The following is a 22,191-nucleotide window of genomic DNA, read 5'->3' as shown; positions in this document are numbered from 1 at the left end:
AACACCCTAGAAGAGGATTAGGGGGTACGGAGAGTTGAAGGCAGAAAATACTTAAGGACAGCCATCAGAATCACCTCAGAAGCAGGATCTACATCAAGACTGAAGAATTCCATCCAATTTCCTAGAAGTCCTTTGAGTTTCTTTATGTTTTGTTGTTTTCCAAACTTTGAGATGTTTTCCATTATTATTATGAACTAAACTCCCTAAATACCTAAGGGAGATAAAACCTAAGACGGATCTTATTATTATTTGAGTTATATGATAAATACTTTTTCTTATTCTTAATTGTGAATTGAACTCTTGCTTTAATATTCTAGGATATTAATTCAAGTTTTTGATGTGCTTATTCAGTGGAGCAAAAGTCCCTGTTTAAGAGTAGATAATTCATAATTAAGCGGAGTTGCATGCAATCCTAGAGATAGGATGACATAAATTTTCCGAATTAGAGTCAAATCTAATAAGGGAATCCATAGATTGAGTTAATGCGACAATACTGGTTTTAATTAGAAAGAGATTTCAATTAATCAACCTAGAGTCAGTTGTTTTTGGTCCCGAGAGAGATATTAACATAAATCAGGGATTTCTACGGATTAAGTCAAGTGAATAAATCGTCTAACTCAAAGGTAATAAGTGGAGTCCAGGTAGATTCTTCCTTCGGTATTGTCTTCTCTATCGGTTTTCTAAAAAGTATTTTCAACCTTAATCTCTGTCGTAATCTTAGTTAATTAGATAATTAGTTTTAGATAAAATATTCTCTTAAATTTTAGGCTAGATAATAATAAGATAGTAATTACTAGTAATTTTAGTCCTCGTGGATATGATATTTTTGGTCTCACCATAACTATACTACTGTTCGATAGGTGTGCTTGCCTTAGTCTAATTTTGTTAGTTAGTTTTACGACCATCAAGTTTTTGGAGTCGTTGTCGGGGACTAAGATATTAGGAATGCTTAATTTTTATTACTTTAGCCATTTTTTATTTTTATTGCAATTTAATTTTGTTTTTATTTACTAAATTTTATTTTCTTTACTTCTGGCAGGTTTTTATAGTTTATGATTAGAAGAAACCCATCAGGACCTCTACTTTTTGACAGTGAGATTGAAAGCACAGCTCGTAGAAACTGAAAAGAAATAAGGCGAAGCCTACAATACATAAAGGAAGGGCAAAAGGACGATATTCACACTACAACCGAGAAGATGACTGATAATCAGAATAATCCACTACCTCCTGTGGTTGCTACAAATCCAGTAAATCAGAATCTTGCTCCTCGTACTATGTATGATTATGCTAAACCTACTTTAACAGGAACTGATTCGAGTATAGTTAGGCCTACTGTTGCTGCAAATAATTTTGAACTGAAACCTAACATGATCCAAATGATACAACAGTTTGTTCAGTTTGATGGTTTGCAGGACGAGGATCCAAACACTAATTTAGCAAATTTTTTGAAATTCTGCGACACCTTTTAGATCAATGGCATTTCTGATGATGCCATTCACCTTCGGTTGTTTCCCTTTTCATTAAGGAATAAAGCTAAACAGTGATTGAACTCGTTACCTCGAGGGTCAATCACCACTTGGGAATAAACGACTGAAAAATTTTTGCTTAAATATTTTTTTCCGGTTAAAACGGCTAAATTACAAAATGATATCTCTTTTTTTGTACAGATGGATTTAGAAACACTTTATGATGCATGAGAGAGATACAAAGATCTATTGAGAAGGTGTCATCACCATGGATTACCCTTTTGGCTACAAGTTCAAACTTTCCACAACGGGTTAAATCCCTCGATTAAACAAATGATCGATGCAGCTGCTGGTGGAACTATCAATAACCAAACACTTGAAGAGGCTTATGAGTTCATAGAAGAGATGTCACTGAATAATTATCAGTGGCAAGTCATGAGGACAAAGCTGACAAAAGTAGTCGGTGTTTTTAACGTCGATTCGGTTGCTATGCTTTCTAATCAGGTAGAACTTTTGAATAAAAAAATTGATGGTTTGCTTGGTTCTACGCAGGTACATCCAGTAATGCAGTGCGATGCAAGTGGAGGTGGATTAAATAATTTAGAATATCTACCCTATGGCCCCAACATGGAGAACAAGCAATTGAACTATATGGGTAATAATCCTTGACCTCAAAGAAATCTTTATAGTAACACTTACAATGCAGGTTGGAGGAACCACCCAAATTTCTCATGGGGAGGCTAAGGAAATCAAAGACTACCACCCCCTCCAGGCTTGCAACAATAGCCTTACCAGCCAGAGAAAAAGCCCAACCTTGAGGAGATGATAACAAAATTTATCTCAGTAGCGGAGACTCATTTTCAGAATACTGAAACTGCACTTAAAAATCAGCAAGCATCAATTCAAGGGCTGGAGAATCAAATAGGACACCAAAAGAGCATGTGAAAGCAGTTACATTAAGTAGTGGGAAGGTGTTAGCTGAATTTGAAAAGAAGTTACAACTAGAACTTGATAGAAAAGAAGAGGAGGAGGAGAACCCGAAAACAATGAAAAACCGGTGTTGAGGAAATATAAACCACCAATCTCATACCCAACAAAGTTGAAGAAAGACCGCATGAATGTACAATTTGGTAAATTTCTTTAACTTTTTAAACAATTACATATTAATTTACCTTTTGTTGAAGCTATCTCGCAGATGCCTACATATGCAAAATTTTTAAAGGAGCTTCTATCAAATAAAAGGAAGTTTGAAGACTTTTCTACAGTGGAACTCAACGAGGAATGCTTGGCCATACTCCAAAATCAACTGCCAACCAAATTGAAAGATTCAGGAAGTTTTACTATTCCCTACTTAATTGGTAGTTTGAATGTTGAGAAGGCACTAGCTGATTTAGGCACTAGCATTAATTTGATGCCATATAAAATGTTCAAGCAACTTGGTCTTGGGTAACCGAAACCTACTCGGATGAGTATTCAACTAGCTGATAGATCTGTTAAATATCCTAGGGGTGTTATAGAGGACGTGCTTGTAAAAGTAGATAAATTTATATTCCCTGTTGATTTTGTTGTACTTGACATGGATGAGGATGTTGAGGTGCCTTTAATTTTAGGTCGTCCATTTTTAGCCACTGCTAGCACTGTTATTGATGTTGGTGATGGTAAACTTGTGCTTAGAGTAGGTGGCGAAGAGATTATTTTTAAAATTTATGATGCCATGAGATTTTCTAGGGAACATGATGATTCATGTTATTTTATTGACTCTATTGATCATGCTACTCAAGACTCTTTACAGGAAATCGTACATAAGGACACGTTGGAACTGTGTCTTACCCAATAAGATGAGGTAATTGACGATGAATTTGAGATAGGTAGGATAAAAGTTGAACTAAATTCCAATGAGCCTTCATTGAGATAGAAGAGCTACGAGGGTATTGAGGTAAATAATGAATTAAAATTAAAACCCTTTGTTGAAGAACCGCCTAAATTGGAATTAAAGTAATTACCAGATCACCTAGAATACGCGTTTCTTGGAGATAATTCCACATTACCAGTAATTATTGCTTCAGATTTACAGCCAACTAAAAAAAACGAGTTACTCAAAGTATTAAAGGAGCATAAAAGATTCATAGCTTGGAAGATTTCTGACATAAGAGGGATTAACCCTTCTTTTTGCACACATAAAATTTTAATTGAAGATGAATTCAAACCCTGTGTGCAAGCTCAAAGACGATTGAATCCTAACATGAAAGAAGTCATAAAAGCCGAGGTAATTAAACTTCTAGATGCTGGAATTATTTATCCTATTTCTGATAGTTCCTAGGTGAGTCTTGTGCAGGTTGTTCCTAAGAAAGGATGCATGGCTGTCGTGGCCAATGAGAAGAATGAATTAATCCCTACACGAACAGTTACAGGATGAAGAGTCTGCATTAATTATAGGAAATTGAACGATGTATAAGAAAAGATCATTTTCCCTACCATTCATTGATCAGATGTTGGAAAGATTATCTGGACATATGTATTATTGCTTCCTAGATGGACTCTCCGGTTATTTCCAAATCCTAATAACTCCTGAGGACTAAGAGAAAACGACATTTACATGTCCATACGATACGTTTGCTTATCGACGAATGCCTTTTGGATTATGTAATACTCCTTCTAATTTTTAGTGATGCATATTGGTCATTTTTGATGAACTCGTGGAAGACATTATGGAGATATTTATGGATGACTTCTCGGTATTCGGTTACTCTTTCCATCTTTGCCTTAAAAATTTAAAACGAGTTTTAATTAGATGTGAGGAAACAAATCTTGTACTGAATTGGGAAAAATGTCACTTCATGGTTAGTGAAGGAATCGTGTTAGGCCATAAAATTTCTAGTAAATGAATCGAGGTTGATAAAGTAAAAGTTGAAACTATTGAGAGACTACCTCCCCCTAATTCAGTTAAGGCTATTCGTAGTTTTTTAGGTCATGCTGGATTTTATATAAGATTTATTAAAGACTTGTCTAAAATAGCTAAGCCTTTAACGAATTTTCTAGAAAAAGACGTACCTTTCAATTTCAGTCAGGATTGTTTAAAAGCGTTCAATACTCTTAAGGATAAATTAATTAATGTTGTGATTGTAGTTGCACCTGATTAGAATTTACCTCTTGAACTAATGTGTGATGCGAGTGATTTTACAGCAGGAGTGGTTCTTGTACAGCGAAAAGACAAGCATTTTCAGCCGATTTATTATGCTAGCAAAACATTGACTGCTGCACAAGAAAACTATACGATGACTGAGAAAGAATTGTTGGCTTTGGTTTTTGCATTCGATAAATTTAGACCATAACTAATATTATCTAAAGTTGACATTTACACTGACCATTCAGTTATTTGATACCTCCTTTCTAAAACAGATGCAAAACCTCGACTAATAAGATGGATTTTATTGTTGTAGGAATTCGATTTAGAAATTCAAGATAAGAAAGGAACAGAAAATCTTGTAGCAGATCATCTATTCAGATTAGAAAACCCACATCTCAATAAACTGAAAGAACATGAGATAAATGACTCATTCCTTGAAGAACAACTTTTTGCTATCTCTGACTCTGAGGAACCTTGGTTTGCAGATATTGCAAATTTTTTAGCTGTTAACATTATACCAAAAGGGTTGACACATCAGTAAAAGAAGCGATTCCTTACTGATGTGAAAAACTATTTTAGGAAGAACCTTTTTTTTCGTATATGTACAGATCAAGTAATTCGAATATGCGTTACAAAGATAGAAGCGATTAAAATTTTGGAGCATTATTACTCAGGACCGACTGGGGGACATTACAGTGGAACCAGGACCGTACATAAAACACTCGAATTAGGTTTCTACTGGCTCACACTATTCAAAGACGCCAACAGGTATATTGCTACTTGCGATAAATGCCAACGAACAGGTAATATCTCTAAACGTGAAGAGATGCCCCAAACGTACATGCTCTCATGTGAAATATTTGATGTATGGGGTATTGATTTCATGGGTCCATTCCCTAACTTATTTGGGAGATTATATGTCTAAATGGGTGGAAGCTTAAGCCTTACCTAATAATGATGCTAGAGTAGTAGTGAAGTTCCTTAAGAAACTTTTCTCTCGATTTGGAACTCCTAGAGTAATCATCAGTGATAAGGGCACTCATTTCTGTAATACTTAATTTGATAAAACCCTTAAGAAATATGGAGTTTACCACAGAACAGCTACCCCTTACCATCCTCAAACTAGTAGACAAGTTGAAGTTGCTAACCGAGAACTTAAACGCATTCTAGAAAAGACTGTAGAGTTAAATAGGAAGCATTGGGAAAAGAAAATAGATGATGCTTTATGAGCCTATAGAACCGCTTTTAAGACTCCCATAGGAACATCCCTTTACAGACTTGTTTATGGGAATAGTTGTCATTTACCGTTTGAAGTGGAACATAAAGCATTCTAGGCTATAAAATTTCTAAACTTTGATCCCAAAATCACAGGTGAAAGGAGATCGATACAGTTGAACAAGTTAGATGAATGGCGAGCTAATGCCTATGAGAATTCACAAATATACAAGGAAGCAACAAAGCGCCACTATGATGCTCATTGAAAGCAAAACAAGCAATTTGAAGTTGGAGATCTTGTCCTGTTATACAACTCAAGGCTAAAATTGTTCCTTAGGAAGCTTAAATCACAATGGTCAGGTCCATTTGTAGTCCAAACCGTCTTTCCATATGGCACAGTAGAGATAAGTCACCTAACCCAAGACATTTTCAAGATAAATAGACATCGGCTTAAACTTTATAACGATAAGGATTTCAAAGATAAAGGAGAGGAGCTACGGCTCCGCGAAACTGAATAAGCATGCCTACCAGGTAAAGTCGAGCTTAGACTCTAAATAAGCACTTCTCGGTAGGCAACCCGAGCACTAACCCCACTAAATAACTTAGTTATTTTTCCTTTTACCTTATAATCTGACTGCAGGTATTTTCGGCACACACGGCCTGTCACACGGTCGTGCTTTAGACCGTGGGTTCCCCACGGGCAGTAGACACGGGTGTGGCCCTGGCCGTGTTAAAATAGGACAAACATTTTTCCCAAGACAGGATGACACACGGGCTGTGATAAATAGCCATGGCCGTGCAACATGGCCGTGTGCACCACATGGTTAAAGGACACGTGTGTGTCCCAGACCGTGGTAAAATTGCATCTTAATTTCTAAAAAAATTAGTAGAGACACGGCCTACGATAAGTTACCACGGCCGTGCGAGGCACCCGTGGGAGTCACACGGCCTGTCACACGGGGGTGCTTGAGGCCGTGTGAGAACTTGCCCAAAATTGAAACGATAAACGAAGTCAGAATAGAACACGGGCGTAGGCCAGAGCGGTGCTTAAATACCGTGCGTAATCTTGATTAATTGACACGGGCGTGTTGGACTTACTATGGGCGTGGGCGAAACAAAGGGAGCATCACATAGCCATGCGTTGTGGCCGTGTGGGCCACATGGCCTAGACACATGGGTGTTTCCACGGGCCGTGTGCAACATTGACTTAAATCATCAGTTGATAAGCACAACTCATGAACACAGGCATGAGAGAAGCGAACGAATATGTACACAGTTATGCGATGCGGCTGTGCGCACCACATGGCCTGGCAACATGGGCGTGTCGAAGGGCTCATGTGCGAACTTGACTACGATTTCACGAAAAAAACGGGCTAAGAGCATACCACATGGGCGTGGAACACGATCGTGTGGCCCAAAACGGGGCTTACACGACCGTGGCCCCCAATTTAATCCCCCATTAACCCTAATTTTTTATTTTTTCCTTCCTATTTCACTATTCATCATCTTCCCCAACCAGCCACCCTCTCCCTCTATTTTTCCCCCTCTTCCCCCCTTATTCTTTTTTCTTCCTTCTTTCCCCTTCCCCCTCCTTTTTTCTTTCTCCCTTCACAATAACCACCGCAACATTCTGACGCCTGTGCCTTCCTCCACTCACCACTGTCGGCCCGTACCACCTCTGACCCGTATCACCACCATCGGTTACATTTTCCTCACCCATCCCTTCTTCATCATTATTATTTCACTTTTATTATAGTTATCATTGTTATTATTAATACTATTTATCTTTTTATTATTTCTTATTATATTATGTTTATTATTTGATTTCATTGCTTTACTTGCTTCACATCTAAATGTTTATTGAATTTGGACCTGCTGATTATTGATTTGGTTTGATGATATTCTTTTTTTGGTGGTTTTCTATATAATTATTGTATTTTTATTCTCATATTTCTTCATTTTTTATTTATATACTTATTCATGATCATTATTAGTTTTAATTTAGCTTATTAGGTTTATGTTGGGTAGTGGCATACTGTTTAAATATCTTTAATTTGTCTAAGTTGTTGAGCCAAATCAAGTTAATGGACTGGCCTATTGTGTTGATGTGTTCAATTTGATTCATGTAATCTCTTTATTGTAGGCACACTAAACAAACACTAGAGGCAAGAAAACTTCTGTCCCCGCCTCTAAGAATCGAAAAAGAGCGGCATCCTCCTTGGGTCCTACCACTGAGATACGACATCCATTCCTTCAATTTCCACCAAGGCCCTAGGAGGAATTATTTCAGATTCTACATGCCCGACCCCTAGGTGTAGGCTATTGCATCGATTGGACCACACTAGAGCAAGTCCATCTAGCTGATTCGGTTCGGGCCCTTCTAGCCGCCACTCCATAAGACCGATTCTTTGGTATCATTGATAAAACGTAATTTATACATATTTTCCCTTATGTTTAACACATTTTATAGATGATTTTCCATTAGAATTGGTAAATTCGAGGCTCCTAATCCTTTAATTTCATGTTTTACACTTAGGAGAGCATAGGAGAGCGAAAAGAACGAGAAACGGGCCAAAAACGGGGAAAATGGGCTAAAGTACGAAATCAACATGGCCTTGACCTCCTCACACGGGCAGACCACACGGCCGTGTCAATCTAGCAGAATTAGAGCACGATTCACACGGGCATAGCACACGCTTGTGCCATTCTAACAGGCTAGAACACAGCCTGAAGTAATCGCACAATGGCGTGTCCCTGTTGAGCCCAAGTTAAGTCCAATTCAGAAAAGGCCACTTTTGAGGCTTCTAGGCATTCCAAAGCCTATAAATACACCTTAGAAGAGGAGAAAAAGTGAGACGGAGAAGGGGCAAGGAATTACCCCAAGGAAGCTGATTGATCCATCTTAGAAGCTGGATTCATCATCAAGACTGAAGTTCTCTCCTCAATTTCCCTTCAGGAGTTTTGGGTTTTCTTTATGTTTTGTATTCTTTATTCTTCTGAGATGTTTTCTTATTTAGTTATGAACTAAATCCCCTAAATACCTAAGGGGAATGAAACTTAATACGAATCTTGTTATTATTTTTTGAATCGTATGATAAATATTTAACTTGTTCTTAATTATGTGTTCTTAATTCTTATTTTGATATCTCAGGATACTGATTCAAGATATGCTCTTATTCAGAGGAGGAATAGACCCTGTCTAAGAGTACTTTTGTCATAATTAAGCGGAGCTGATTGCACACCTAGAAATAGGGTGACAAGATTTTGTCGGATTAGGGTGAAACCTAATAAGGGGATCCATAGATCGAGTTAATACATCCTTAGAGTGTTAATTAGAGAAAAGTCTCAGTTATTCAATCTAGGGATTAGACGTTATTAGTCTTGAATAGGGATAATAATATAACTTAGGGATCTCTACGGAACAAGTCGAATGAATAAATCGTCCGATTCGGAGCCAGAATAACAAGTAAAGTCTAGGTGAATTTTTTCCTTAGGTATTGTCTCAAGTCAATCGATTTTCCCAAAAGTAATTCCCTAATTCTTTTCTCTGTGCGTTCTTAGTTTAGATAATTTGTTAATTAAAACAAAACCCCATTATTCTTAGGCTAGATAATAAAAAGACAAGTCATTACTAGAACTTTTAGTTCTTTTGGGTTCGACAATCCGGTCTTGCTAAAACTATACTACTGTTCGATAGGTACACTTGCCTATATCGCGATAATAGTTAGTTCAAGAACGAGTAATTATAAATATTTAAAACCTATCACGAAACCTCACGATCAAGTTTTTGGTGTCGTTGCCGGGGAACTAAAATATTAGGAACGCTCAATTTTTATTACTTTAGCCATTTATTTTTCTTGTAATTTAATTTAATTTTATTATTATTATTTATTAATTTACTCTTTCTTTCTCTTGGCAGGTTTTTATAGTTTATGACTAGAAGGAACCCATTAGGACCATTACTTTTTGACGGAAATCGATTGCACAGTTCGTAGAAACCAAAGAGAAATAAGGCGAAGCTTAAGATACACAGAGAATGAGCAAGAAGACGATACCCAACCTCAAATCGAAGAGATGGCTGAAAACCAAGGCAATCAGCTACCTCCTGCAATTGCGGCTAATCAAAATCCTGCTCCACGTACTATGTATGACTATGCTAAACCTTCTTTAACAGGAACTGAATCTAGCATAGTTAGACTTGCTGTAGCTGTAAATACTTTTGAACTGAAACCTAACACAATTCAAATGATACAACAGTTTGTTCAGTTTGATGGTTTGCAGGATGAAGATCCCAACGCTCACTTAGCAAACTTTCTGGAATTTTGCGATATATTTAAAATCAATGGCATTTTTGATGATGCCGTTCGTCTTCGGTTATTTCCTTTTTCACTGAGAAACAAAGCTAAACAATGGTTGAACTCATTACCACGAGGGTCTATCACTACTTGGGAACAAATGACCGAAATTTTTTTACTAAAATACTTTCCGCCGGCTAAAACGGCTAAATTACGTAATGATATCTCTTCTTTTGTGCAGATGGATTTAGAAACACTTTACGATGCATGGGAGAGATATAAGGACTTACTGAGTAGGTGCCCTCACCATGGGTTACCGCTTTGGCTTCAAGTATAAACATTCCATAATGGTCTGAATCCCTTGACTCGGCAAATGGTTGACGCAGCTGCTAGCAGAACCATCAACAATAAAACACCAAAAGATGCCTATGAGTTTATAGAGGAGATGTCATTAAATAACTATCAGTGGCAAGTTATGAAGACAAAGCCAACGAAAACAGCCGGCGTTTATAACGTCGACTCAATTACTATGCAGTCAAATCAGGTAGAACTTCTCAATAAAAAGATTGATGGTTTACTTGGTTTTACGCAAGTACATCCAGTAATGAGGTGTGACTCAAGTGGAAGAGGTGCGCATACAGAATATCAATCTTTCAATCCCACAACCGAAGAGGAACAAGTCAACTATATGGGTAACAATAACTTTAAATCTCAAAATAACCCATACAGTAATACTTATAATGCAAGTTGGAGGAACCACCCAAATTTCTTCTGGGGTGGTCAATGGAATCAAAAGCTACAAAATCCTCAACAACCATATTATCAACAAGAGAAGAAACTGAACCTTGAGGAGATGCTCTCAAAATTCATATCAATGTCAGAAATCCGTTTCCAAAATACCGAGATAACACTTAAAAATCAACAAGCATCGATCCAAGGACTTGAGACTCAGATAGGCTAGCTATCCAAACTAATCTCCGAACGATCACAAGGTAGTTTACCAAGTAATACTAAACCTAATATAAGGGAACACCTCAACGCAATTTGTACTCAAGATAAGGAATGATTCATTGCGCCCGAACCAGAATCGAGGCAAGAAACTGTAGTAAGCAAAGGTCAAGGTGAGGTAGATCAAAATACAAACAAATCGGTGAATGTCGAATATAAACCTCGTGTGCCATACCCCAACGCGGCAAGGAAAGACCGCTCAGATGAACAATTTGGTAAATTCCTTAAACGCTTAAAAAATTTACATATTAACTTACCGTTTATTGAAGCCCTTTCACAGATGCCAAACGCAATGAAATTTTTAATAGAGCTTTTAGTAAACAAGCGAAAGTTGGACGAAGCGTCACATGTGGAGCTAAACGCAGTCTGTTCAGGTATTCTACAGAATAAGCTACCCCACAAATTGAAAGATCCAGGGAGTTTTACAATTCCTTACTTAGTTGGTAGTTTAGATATAAGTCATGCATTAACTGATTTAGGGGCTAGTATTAACGTCATGCCTTACAAAATGTTTAAGCAACTAGGTCTTGGGAAACCTAAACAAACTAGGATGAGCATTCAATTGGTAGATAAAACTATAAGATTTCCTAGGGGTATTGTTGAAGATGTACTCGTGAAAGTAGATAAGTTCATATTCTCCGTTGATTTCGTTGTTCTAGACATAGAGGAGGATAATAACACCCCTTTGATTTTAGGAAGGCCCTTTTTAGCAACTCCTAAAACAATTATTGATGTTGGCATAGGTGAGCTCACGCTTCGCGTAGGAGACAACACGATCACCCTTTAAGCTCGTACTTCTGGCATCACATCGAACAGTGAAGGTAATGGTCTACACCAGTCTACTACAACTGACAATATGACACAACCTACTTTGCAGAAATTAAGCTTCAAAGAAGTTCACGAGCCATGTTTCAGCAATGATAGAGGACACACTCATGAGGAACGAAGGCTACGGATAGAGGTACTGGACGAATGGAGAGCACATAAACCAAGAACACACGATAAATCAAAATTACGCCAGAAGGAGTTCGATACCCCTCCGAATCAACTTAAGGTTGGTGATAAGGTCTTACTAGATGCCGTAGATCCCCACATTGTCACTACCACACAAAATAAGGAAATCCCTCTTACGGTACTTAGTATTTTTCCATTCGGTACGGTAGAGGTGAGTCATTCTAGGTTCGACACTTTTAAGGTAAACAACACCCGTTTAAAACCTTATTTTGATGAGATTGATAGCAGGAATAAGGAGTACGAACTCCTCAAACCACCCTGACCATTCACTAGAGAGGTAAGTCAAGCTTAGATTATAAATAAGCACTTCTAGGGAGGCAACCCGAGCACTAACATATTTTGATTTATTTATTTTTAATTTCTAACACTTTAAATCATTAACATTATCTTTGAAATGCAAATTCTTTCAGCACACACGGTCAGGCTTATGGGCGTTCCTACAGCCGTGGCTAAATAGGGGAAGAGACACGGCCGTGCGATACGGCCGTATGGAAGCAGGACATGATTTCCCCAAAAGACGGGATACAATAAATCCCCATGGCCGTGTGACATGGCCGTGGGTGAACTTGATAGGTGAACACGGACGTGGGAATAAAAAAACACGGGCGTGCCAGGGGCAAGGCTCGATTCTGTTTTTTTGACATGGGCAGAAGACACGCCCGAGCCGTTAAGACGTGGACAATAATACGCGGGCGTGGTTCCCTAACACACGAGTGTGGGAGAAGCAAACAAAGCTCGGCACGACCGTGCGATATGGCCGTGTGCCACACATGCCCAAGACACACGGACGTGGGATAGTAGCCGGGCACGACCTCAATCAAAAAATTCAAAAAACACGGACTCACCTTCAGAGTACACGAGCGTGGCTCTAGGCCGTGTGGCCCTCCCCTATATAAGCAAACCACTGTTCATCTTCTTCCCCCTTTCAAAACCCTAGCTGAAATCTCCCCTTCTCCACTCCCTAGTCCCTATTTCTAGCCATCACCACCCTCTCGTCCAGTTCATGCGGCGGCTTCATATGCTGACATATCTGAGCGCCTCACTCGTTTTGAGCAGTAGTGTTTTCAACGATTTGACAACATAGATGCTACTCTACAGCAGATTTGTCAGCACCTCCACATCTCATCGCCAATCCCACCTCGCGAACCATCTAGCGGTGATGATGTTTAGAAATATTTATTTATTATTTTATGTTTTTAATTTTTATTGAAACTACTTTTTATTTTTGTTAGATTTTAGAATTTTTTTAATTAATAATTTCGGTTATTTCTTTTCGAGTACTTATTCTTCCTAATATCCCCTAAAAAGTTCTTGATTTTATCACAGTTATATAGAGCACTTAAGCTCATCATCACATAGGAACTACAAATCCATTGGGAAAGGTTCTCCACGACTGCCATGTCCTGCTCGACCACAACCATAGCTACCACTAGATATAATATTCTTTTGGCGCAGGCTTATGGCCTAATGAACCTCTACGACCGCTAGAGTATCCTCCTCCACTCTCAAACCGATCATTCTCCAAAACTCTAGTTTGAGGAGTTCATCATACAGGAAGTTTCACTTCTCTCCCTATCTTATTTTTATACTCTAATATCTATCTTTGTACATTGAAGGCAATGTACATCTTAAGTGTGGGGGGTATTTATTTCATTATCAGAAAAATCCCTGAATAATCATCTTGTTCTCTTGAAAAACTCTCATATCATATTTAGGATAAATTTTAATTAATTTATGATTTTGATTGATATATCTTGAATTAAAACATAGGGATTTATACATTGATTATTTAAACTTTAAGGCATTAGAGAATCCAGCATGATAAGTTGATTTTTAAGAAACTTAAATTATAGGTTGTTTCCCCAAGTCTAGGTATTACTTTGAATTAAAATTCACGAGTCTAAACATCAAAAAGCCATATTTTTTGTGAGATTTTTGAGCCTTTTGAGCATCTATTCATCCTTTCATGCTCACTTTTATTATTGCTTTGAGTGCGTCAGTATTGAACTGTTATTCTAGAACTTGTTTGATTATGCATGTCGAGACCACACCATTTGATTTGATATATCAAAATGATTAAGGCACTTAGGATTAACCCACTCATGCCATGAAAAGCCTACCTCCACGATTAACCCCTAGTAAACACCATTGAGCCTAACAAACCATTTCTTATATTACCCTTAATATTAACCTTTAACCTATTATTGTTGAAATCCCCTAAATTAATCCCTATTTTTGTCGAAATTAGAGTTGAATGGATTGCCTAGCTATGTTTTGTTCTTGATATTTAGTCTATATTATTTAACTTGTTCTTAAAAAAAAAAAAAGAAAAACTATGTATGCATATCTGTAATTTCATATTCTGAGAGAAGCTCTGTTGTACGCAAGTGAATATTAACTCTTTTTCTAGTTAGGCAACTTTTCAATTCCATCTCGATTCTAACCCTTTCTTTTAGCTTGTAACCACACCCCCTAACCAAACCTCATTACAACCCTCTAAAGACCTTTTGATTGATGTATCATCTTAAATTATAGTGGTGGAGATTTGATTTTCATGCAAGCCTATGGTAATGAATTTCCATTATTGACTATTGAGTGCTTCCTTTATTGTTCTTAAAACACCTCGAGTGATTTGAGTGAATTTTTGGTGAGGATGTAAAACTCTGTGATATTCTAAATTAAATGAGGATGTAAAACTTAGATGAGGGAAGACACCTATGTTTTCAGAATAAAATGCTCAACTTGGAATGATTGAAACTTTTATGTTTTTTTTAGTGAAATTCTCAGTGTATGATTACCTATGGATTAATTTGAGATATTATTGATAGAAATTATAAGTTGAGAAGAATTTATTTTGATTATGAGTTGAGGATTTTTCTTGAGGATAAGCAAATGCTTAAGTGTGGGGGTATTTGATAAACCGTAATTTATACATATTTTCCCCCCATGTTTAACGCATTTTATGGATGATTTTTCATTATAATTGGTTAATTCAATGCTCCTAATGCTTTAATTTCATGTTTTACACTTAGGAGAGCATAGGAGAGCGAAAGGAACAAGAAACAGGCCAAAAACGGAGAAAATAGGCCAAAGTACGAAATCAATACGACCTGGACCTCCTCACACGGGCAGACCATACGGCCGTGTCAATTTGGAAAAATTGGTTCACGACTCATACGGGCATAGCACACGCCTGTGCCATTCTAACAGGCTCGAACATGGCCTGAAGTAATCACACACGGGCGTGTCACACGGGCGTGTCCCTGTCGAGCCCAAGTTAAGTCTGTAAAAGCCTATTTTTACCTGGGCCCGCTAAAATAACAAATAAACCAAATAAAAAATTAATTAAATGGTCCAATTACAAGTCAATTTACAAGACCTGAATACTCTTTGGCCCAAAAAAAAACTAACCCAAACCTTAGCCCATAACTTAGACAAACTGTCAGAAACCCTAGGGTCTTCCCCCTTTGCGCTGCGCCGCTCCCATGTGGTGTCAGCGTGTTCAATGCCTGACCACCCACTGGTGCCTCTGTTGCCTCAGCACAGCAACCTCTGGCCTCGTCCCATCGCTCCCATCAGCCACCTGCGGCATGCAAGCAAAGAGAAACACGCAACAGCAGAGAACCGAAGCAAAACAAAACAGTAGTAAAGGCAGTAAAGGCAAAGAAATATGTATTTTTAAACAATGCAAAAATGGCTATAAAGGCCAGAGGATAGTTGGTATTAAGGGGGATTTTTCGGAAATACAAAAACGAGAAAACATTGTATCAAACGCATTTTCAGAAATCAAAAGCAAAAAGCAAAAAAAAAGGTTGATTTTTATTTTCATTTCTCGTGTTCTTTTCGATTCCTTTTTTTATTTTCATTTTCATTTTTCATTTTTTATTATGAGCCTATTTTGAGTAAAAAGGATAAATAAAAAATACCCGAATCATCCGCGGTTGCGTCGTTGGAGCTCGTTTTTTCATCGCCGAAGTTGAACCTAAAAGGGAGGGGAAAGCCTTTCTTCTCTCGGGTTTGTGGGCTGAGAAGGCATAGCCTTCACGAGCGTTTTAAGCAGTGGCTAAAAAACCCTTTTGCATCGCTCCGACCACTATCCACGGTGAAGGACCGGTGGTCCGGTGATGACTCCCCAAGTCTAGGTTGAAACCCTAGCAGAGAAAAGGGAGGGGGTTTAAAAGTTTTTTTTAAAAGAGTGACAGAATGATTTTTTTTAAAAAAAATTTGATTGTTATACAGGAATCAAAACGGTGCCGTTTTGCACCCAATGCCATAGCGCCAAAACGGCGTCGTTTAGGGCAGATCCTCGCTCGACCTGACTCGCTCCAGGGGGGATCCGCTCGTTTTGCTTTTTTGGGATATTTATCCCCTTGGTCCCTCCGATTTATGGGCTGTTCTGAGTTATTTTTTTTATTTTTCTAAATTTGCCCAAATATTTCTTGCATGTTTTGATTTAGTCCATTAGGCATGCTGAACTCTTAGAAACGGACACGTGTCTGAACTTTGGTCTATTTTTCCATCAGGTCTCCGATTGTTTTAGTCCGTCTCATTTTGGTCCTCATTAGTTTTTTTATTTTGTAATTTGTACCTTATTTTTAAATTCAATTTCAGCCTAGTCATTTGTTTAATTAATTAATTAATTAATTTATTAATTTATTTACTTTTAAAATAAAGAAAAACTGTTAATGTTATTCTTTTTAATTTTTTTATATGCATTATTTATTATTTATTTTATTATTACTTATTCTAATCCTTTTTACGTATAATGTATTTTAAATTATTATCAATTTTAAATATGTTATATGTATCATTTGCTCAAAACTATTATATATGTTACTTATTTTGAAAAATTTTTATATCTTTTTATTTTAAACTATTATATATATACTGTCTATTTTAAGTTTTATATGTAATTTAATGATATTGTTTTATAGGTTAACTATTTTTTACTTATTGTTTATTGTTGATCTTTTATTATTTATTTTGAGACTTCTTATATTGCTTATATTAAATTTCTTACATATATTCTTTCTTATATATTACTTGTTTCTTATATATATATTTTTTTCATATATTACTTGTTTCAAATTTACTTTTCATCTGTTATTATCTTAAACTTTTTATATGTTATTTTAAATTGCTTTATAAATTATTTATTTTAGTTGTTCTATGTATCATTTTATTGTTTTGTACATTGATGATTTTAAATTGTTTCATACTATTTATTTTAAATTGCTTTTTGTAGTATCTATTTTAAACGTGTTTTATATATTACTCATCTAAAATTATCTTGTTATTCATTTTTTATTTAATTTAATTTGCTTTGTATATTATTTGTTTTAAATTGTTTTATACATTATTCATTTTAATTTGTTTCATACTAGTTACTTCAAGTTGTTTTATATATTATTTTGTTTCATTTTTTATCATTAATATTGATGCCAAGATAATATGTGTTGTATGATTATTGCCATTAGGTACTTTATGGTTCGTTTATTCATATTTTCATGTCATTGTGATTAATTGTGGTAATATTTTATTCGCAAATTATTATGCCATGTTCTATATCATCATTCTTTCTCGTTCCATTTAAATCACATCGTGCATTAAAGCTCGAATGCACGTATTTAATGTAGATTGTTTTACCTTATTCCAAACAAAATAAATACACATTGTTTTAAATTTCATATTTGCTATTATTTCATAAAAAGAAAATTCTCTAATAAAGGCAATATTCCGTGATTGGGAAATTCGAGAGATCCTGCCCTAACATGCTGGGTTTCGATTTTTTTCCATTTGATCCAAATGATTGAATATCCTTTTGAAATTAAAATGCATGAGTTTTGAAAATCAATAGACAAGCTTATTCTCGATAATTTAAAATGTCGTATCCTAACGTGTTGGATGTGACGTTTAATTACTTCGAGATAAGAAGGTCTTTAGCATCCGCTTCGATTTATTCAAATATTTTTGTAAAACGAACATTCATAAAAAGGGATCATATTTCAAAATTTACTTTAAATCTTTTCAATTTTCGACATTAGGACATTAATTAATCAATTAGGTACCAATTTTGGGCGTTACGAGGGTGCTAATCCTTCCTCGTACGTAACCGACTCCCGAACCCGTTTTCTCAAATTTCGTATACCAAAATCGTTGTTTTAGTAAACTAAAATGTTTTATTTAAACGACCAAACTTCTTGGTGATCCGATCACACCTAAACAAAAAAAGATTGGTGGCGACTCCCAATTTTCGTTTTCTTTTCAAAATATAAAGTTGATCCCCGTTTTCAAAAAAATGGTTTCGACGAAGTCCAATTCGAAAAAATCCACTTTTGAGGGCTTCTAGGCATTCCAAAGCCTATAAATACACCCTAGAAGAGGAGAAAAAGCGAGACAGAGAAGGGGGTAAGGAGTTACCCCAAGGTAGCCAATTGATCCTTCGCAGAAGCTGGATTCATCATCAAGACTGAAGATCTCTCCTCAATTTCCCTTCAAGAGTTTTGGGTTTTCTTTATGTTTTGTATTCTTTATTCTTCTGATATGTTTTCTTATTTAGTTATGAACTAAATCCCCTAAATACCTAAGGGGAATGAAACCTAAGATGAATCTTATTATTATTTTCTGAATCGTATGATAAATATTTAACTTGTTCTTAATTATGTGTTCTTAATTCTTGTTTTGATATCTCAGGATACTGATTCAAGACATGCTCTTATTCAGATAAGGAATAGACCTTATCTAATAGTACTTTTGTCATAATTAAGCGGAGTTGATTGCGTGCCTAGAAATAAGGTGACAAGATTTTGCCGGATTAGGGTGAAACCTAATAAGGGGATCCATAGATCGAGTTAATGTAACCCTAGAGTGTTAATTAGAGAAAAGTCTCGGTTATTCAATCTAGGGATTAGACGTTATTAGTTTTGAATAGGGATAATAACATAACTTAGGGATCTCTACAGAACATGTTAAATGAATAAATCGTCCGATTCGGAGCCAGAATAACAAGTAAAGTCTAGGTGAATTTTTTCCTTAGGTATTATCTCAAGTCAATCGATTTTCCCAAAGGTAATTCCCTAATTCTTTTCTCCGTGCATTCTTGGTTTAGATAATTAGTTAATTAAAACAAAACCCCATTATTCTTAGGCTAGATAATAAAAAGACAAGTCATTACTAGTACTTTTAGTTCATTTGGGTTCGACAATCCGGTCTTGCTAAAACTATACTACTGTTCGATAGGTACACTTGCCTACATCATGATAATAGTTGTTCAAGAACGAGTAATTATAAATATTTAAAACCTATCACGAAACCTCGCGATCAATTATCGAGCAGACATATTTGGAATTCACATTGGAACTCGGCTTGACTTTCCAGTTACAACAGTGATGGTGGAGTACGATGACCTAGGAACAGTTCAATTTCGCCTTGGTGGTCTAGTACGTCAGTTGAGTGTCCCTGAATTTAGAGCTGCCTTGGGACTCTAAACAGACGAGTTTATGGAGGCAGACCATTTCTCCCACCTCCACTGCCACATACATCGTTCATCTTCATCGTGTTGGGTAGACCCCCAGCCTGCTACAGGAATTTATGATCTTAGCCATTCAAAGGCATCGGCTCTAGCTCCAGCTCTACGTTATCTCCATGCCCTTTTGGCACACACATTAACGGGGAGGCAAGAGAGCACTGGCGTCGTCAACACTCACGACGTATACTTCCTGTGGACCATGAGGCAAGGTCATATTTTTTATCTCGCTTACTTTGTCGCCCTTGCTTTTCGCCATTAGACAGAACGACACTGAAAAGAAGTCATCGGCATCGGCCCATATGTGACTCGTCTAGCGCGATATTTTGGACTCCTAAATACAATGGCGTAGTCTTCATTGCTCACTCTCATTGGCCAGATGTCCCCACAGGGCATCCAAAGTATGCTCCATATGCGAATGATTGAGCGTCGTCGTAGGTTCGACTCTCCTCAGTACTGACTTGCACGAGCTATCGATGAGGATGACGCCGAGGATATTCCTGATGATATCCATGCATTTCAAGAGGACCCACATTCACAAGCACCACGGAGTCACCAACTAGTTCATGCGGCTGCTTTATTGTCTGAAGTTTCTGACCACCTTCATCGCTTTGAGCAATATTGCACTCAGCGATTCGACAGCATCGAGGCGATGCTACAACAAATTTGCCAACATTTTCACATATCGCCTCCAGCACCACCACCTCACAATCCAGATTTCGACGAGGACTTTCAAGTCCATTTAATTTTCAACTTGTTTTTATTTTTAATTTTGCATTTCTTTTGCACTTTCTTTATCATTTTCTTACAGGACTTTTATTAGTATAATTTGAATTTTCTTTTATCTAGTTATTTCATTATTACTAACCATAACAACCCTATACATATAAATCCCTTAAATATTATTGATGGCATCGCAGTTTCAAAAGGTTCAGTCGATGGGTACTACTAAGGAATAAACAAACAATCCTCCACGACTGCCATGTCCTACTCGACTACAACCATAGCCACCACGACACTGACAACCACGATAACCTCTTCGTTGGGCACTGTGATTGTGGAACCCAACCTTTACCACCACCTTCACCTCTATCTATATGTCACATACACATCACTTTCAATACCTCTAAACCTGTTTCCGCTCTTTCAAGAATTACATCCAAATTCAGGGAAATTTTGCTTCTCTCCCTCTCTTTTGATATTATGCTTATATTGCTATTATCTATCTCTCTACATTGAAGGCAATGTACATCTTAAGTGTGGGGAGGTTATTTATGTGATTATCAGAAAAAGACCTGAATTTTTATCTTGCTCTCAAATAATTTCCTCATATTACTATTAGAATGAATCTTGATTGACTTATGATTTTTATTGATATGTTTTGAACTAAATCATAGGTAACTGTGCATTGATTGTTTAAACTTTAAGACATTAGAGGATCAAGCATGATAAGTTGACTTTTGAGAATTAAAATTTCTAGGTTGTTTCCCTGAATCGAGGTATGATCTTGAAGTTTTGAATTTACAGGATTGACATCAAATACCCATAAATTTCGTGAGATTTTGAGCCTTTCAGAGCATATATCGTTCTTGCTCACTAATTGTTTTTATGAGTATGTCAACATTGATTTGGTATTCTAGAACTTGCATCAATTATACATGTCGAGACCACACATTTGATTTGATATACGAAAATGATAAAGGCACTTAGGTTCTAACCCATTTACCCCATAAAAAGCCTACCCACATAATTGACCCCTAGTGAATCCCTTTGAGCCTTAACTATTATTTCTCGATTTTAGCCCTTAATTTTAACCTGCAACTTATCCCTTTTTGATTAATTAAGAATTTCTACTTTTTATTGACTTCTTTTTTATCGAGATTTAATTTGATTAGTTACCTAATATTATGTTCGTTCATTCTAGTTGCTAAATTATTTCTTATTATGTATTTTCCATTATTGTACTTGTTCTTAAAAAAAACCGTATATTTATTAAAATTACATATTGTTCTAAATAGCTTGGATAAGTTATCATATTGAGAGAAAAGCTCCCTTCATTAGTTTTGGTTAGTGTTAATTCTGGCACTTGTTTGTAATTCAGTGATTAGCTTTAACCCAAGCCCCATTAAAACATTGTTAAAGATTTTTTGATTTGTGTATCATCTCATTATAGTGGTGGAGATTTGATTTTCATGCAAGCCTATGGTAATAACTTTTCATGCTTGACTATTGAGTGCTTAATTATTGAACCTTAAACACTTTGAGTGATTTGAGTGAATCATTAGTGAGGATGTCAACCTTGTCAATTTGGAATTAAATATGATTACTTAGATAAAGGGGGATACCTATGATTCTTTTATTGAAATGCTCAATTTGGATCGTTTGAAACTTTAATGTTCTTATAGTTAAGCTCTTAACGTATGATTACTTGTGGATTATTTCGAACATTATTAATGAGAATTATAAGTTAAGAAGGATTTATTTTATTTGTAAGTTGAGGATTTTGCTTGAGGACAAGCAAATGCTTAAGTGTGGGGATAT

General features: G+C 36.4%; 2 non-coding genes across 2 annotated transcripts; both read right to left on the bottom strand.

Moving 5' to 3' along the window:
• Positions 1-1,635: 1,635 nt before the first annotated feature.
• LOC121231449 (small nucleolar RNA R71) lies at positions 1,636-1,741 on the bottom strand. The gene has a single exon (XR_005929508.1). It is a non-coding gene; the product is annotated as a small nucleolar RNA R71 (small nucleolar RNA).
• An 8,570-nt stretch (positions 1,742-10,311) lies between these two features.
• Positions 10,312-10,418, bottom strand: LOC121231644 (small nucleolar RNA R71). Its single transcript, XR_005929700.1, has one exon. It is a non-coding gene; the product is annotated as a small nucleolar RNA R71 (small nucleolar RNA).
• Between the last annotated feature and the right edge of the window lie 11,773 nt (positions 10,419-22,191).

Source organism: Gossypium hirsutum, chromosome A06, assembly GCF_007990345.1.
Source record: "Gossypium hirsutum isolate 1008001.06 chromosome A06, Gossypium_hirsutum_v2.1, whole genome shotgun sequence".
NCBI classification, from domain to species: domain Eukaryota; kingdom Viridiplantae; phylum Streptophyta; class Magnoliopsida; order Malvales; family Malvaceae; genus Gossypium; species Gossypium hirsutum.
The sequence above is the reverse complement of the archived record's forward strand: the minus strand, read 5'-3'. Positions and strand labels throughout refer to the sequence as shown.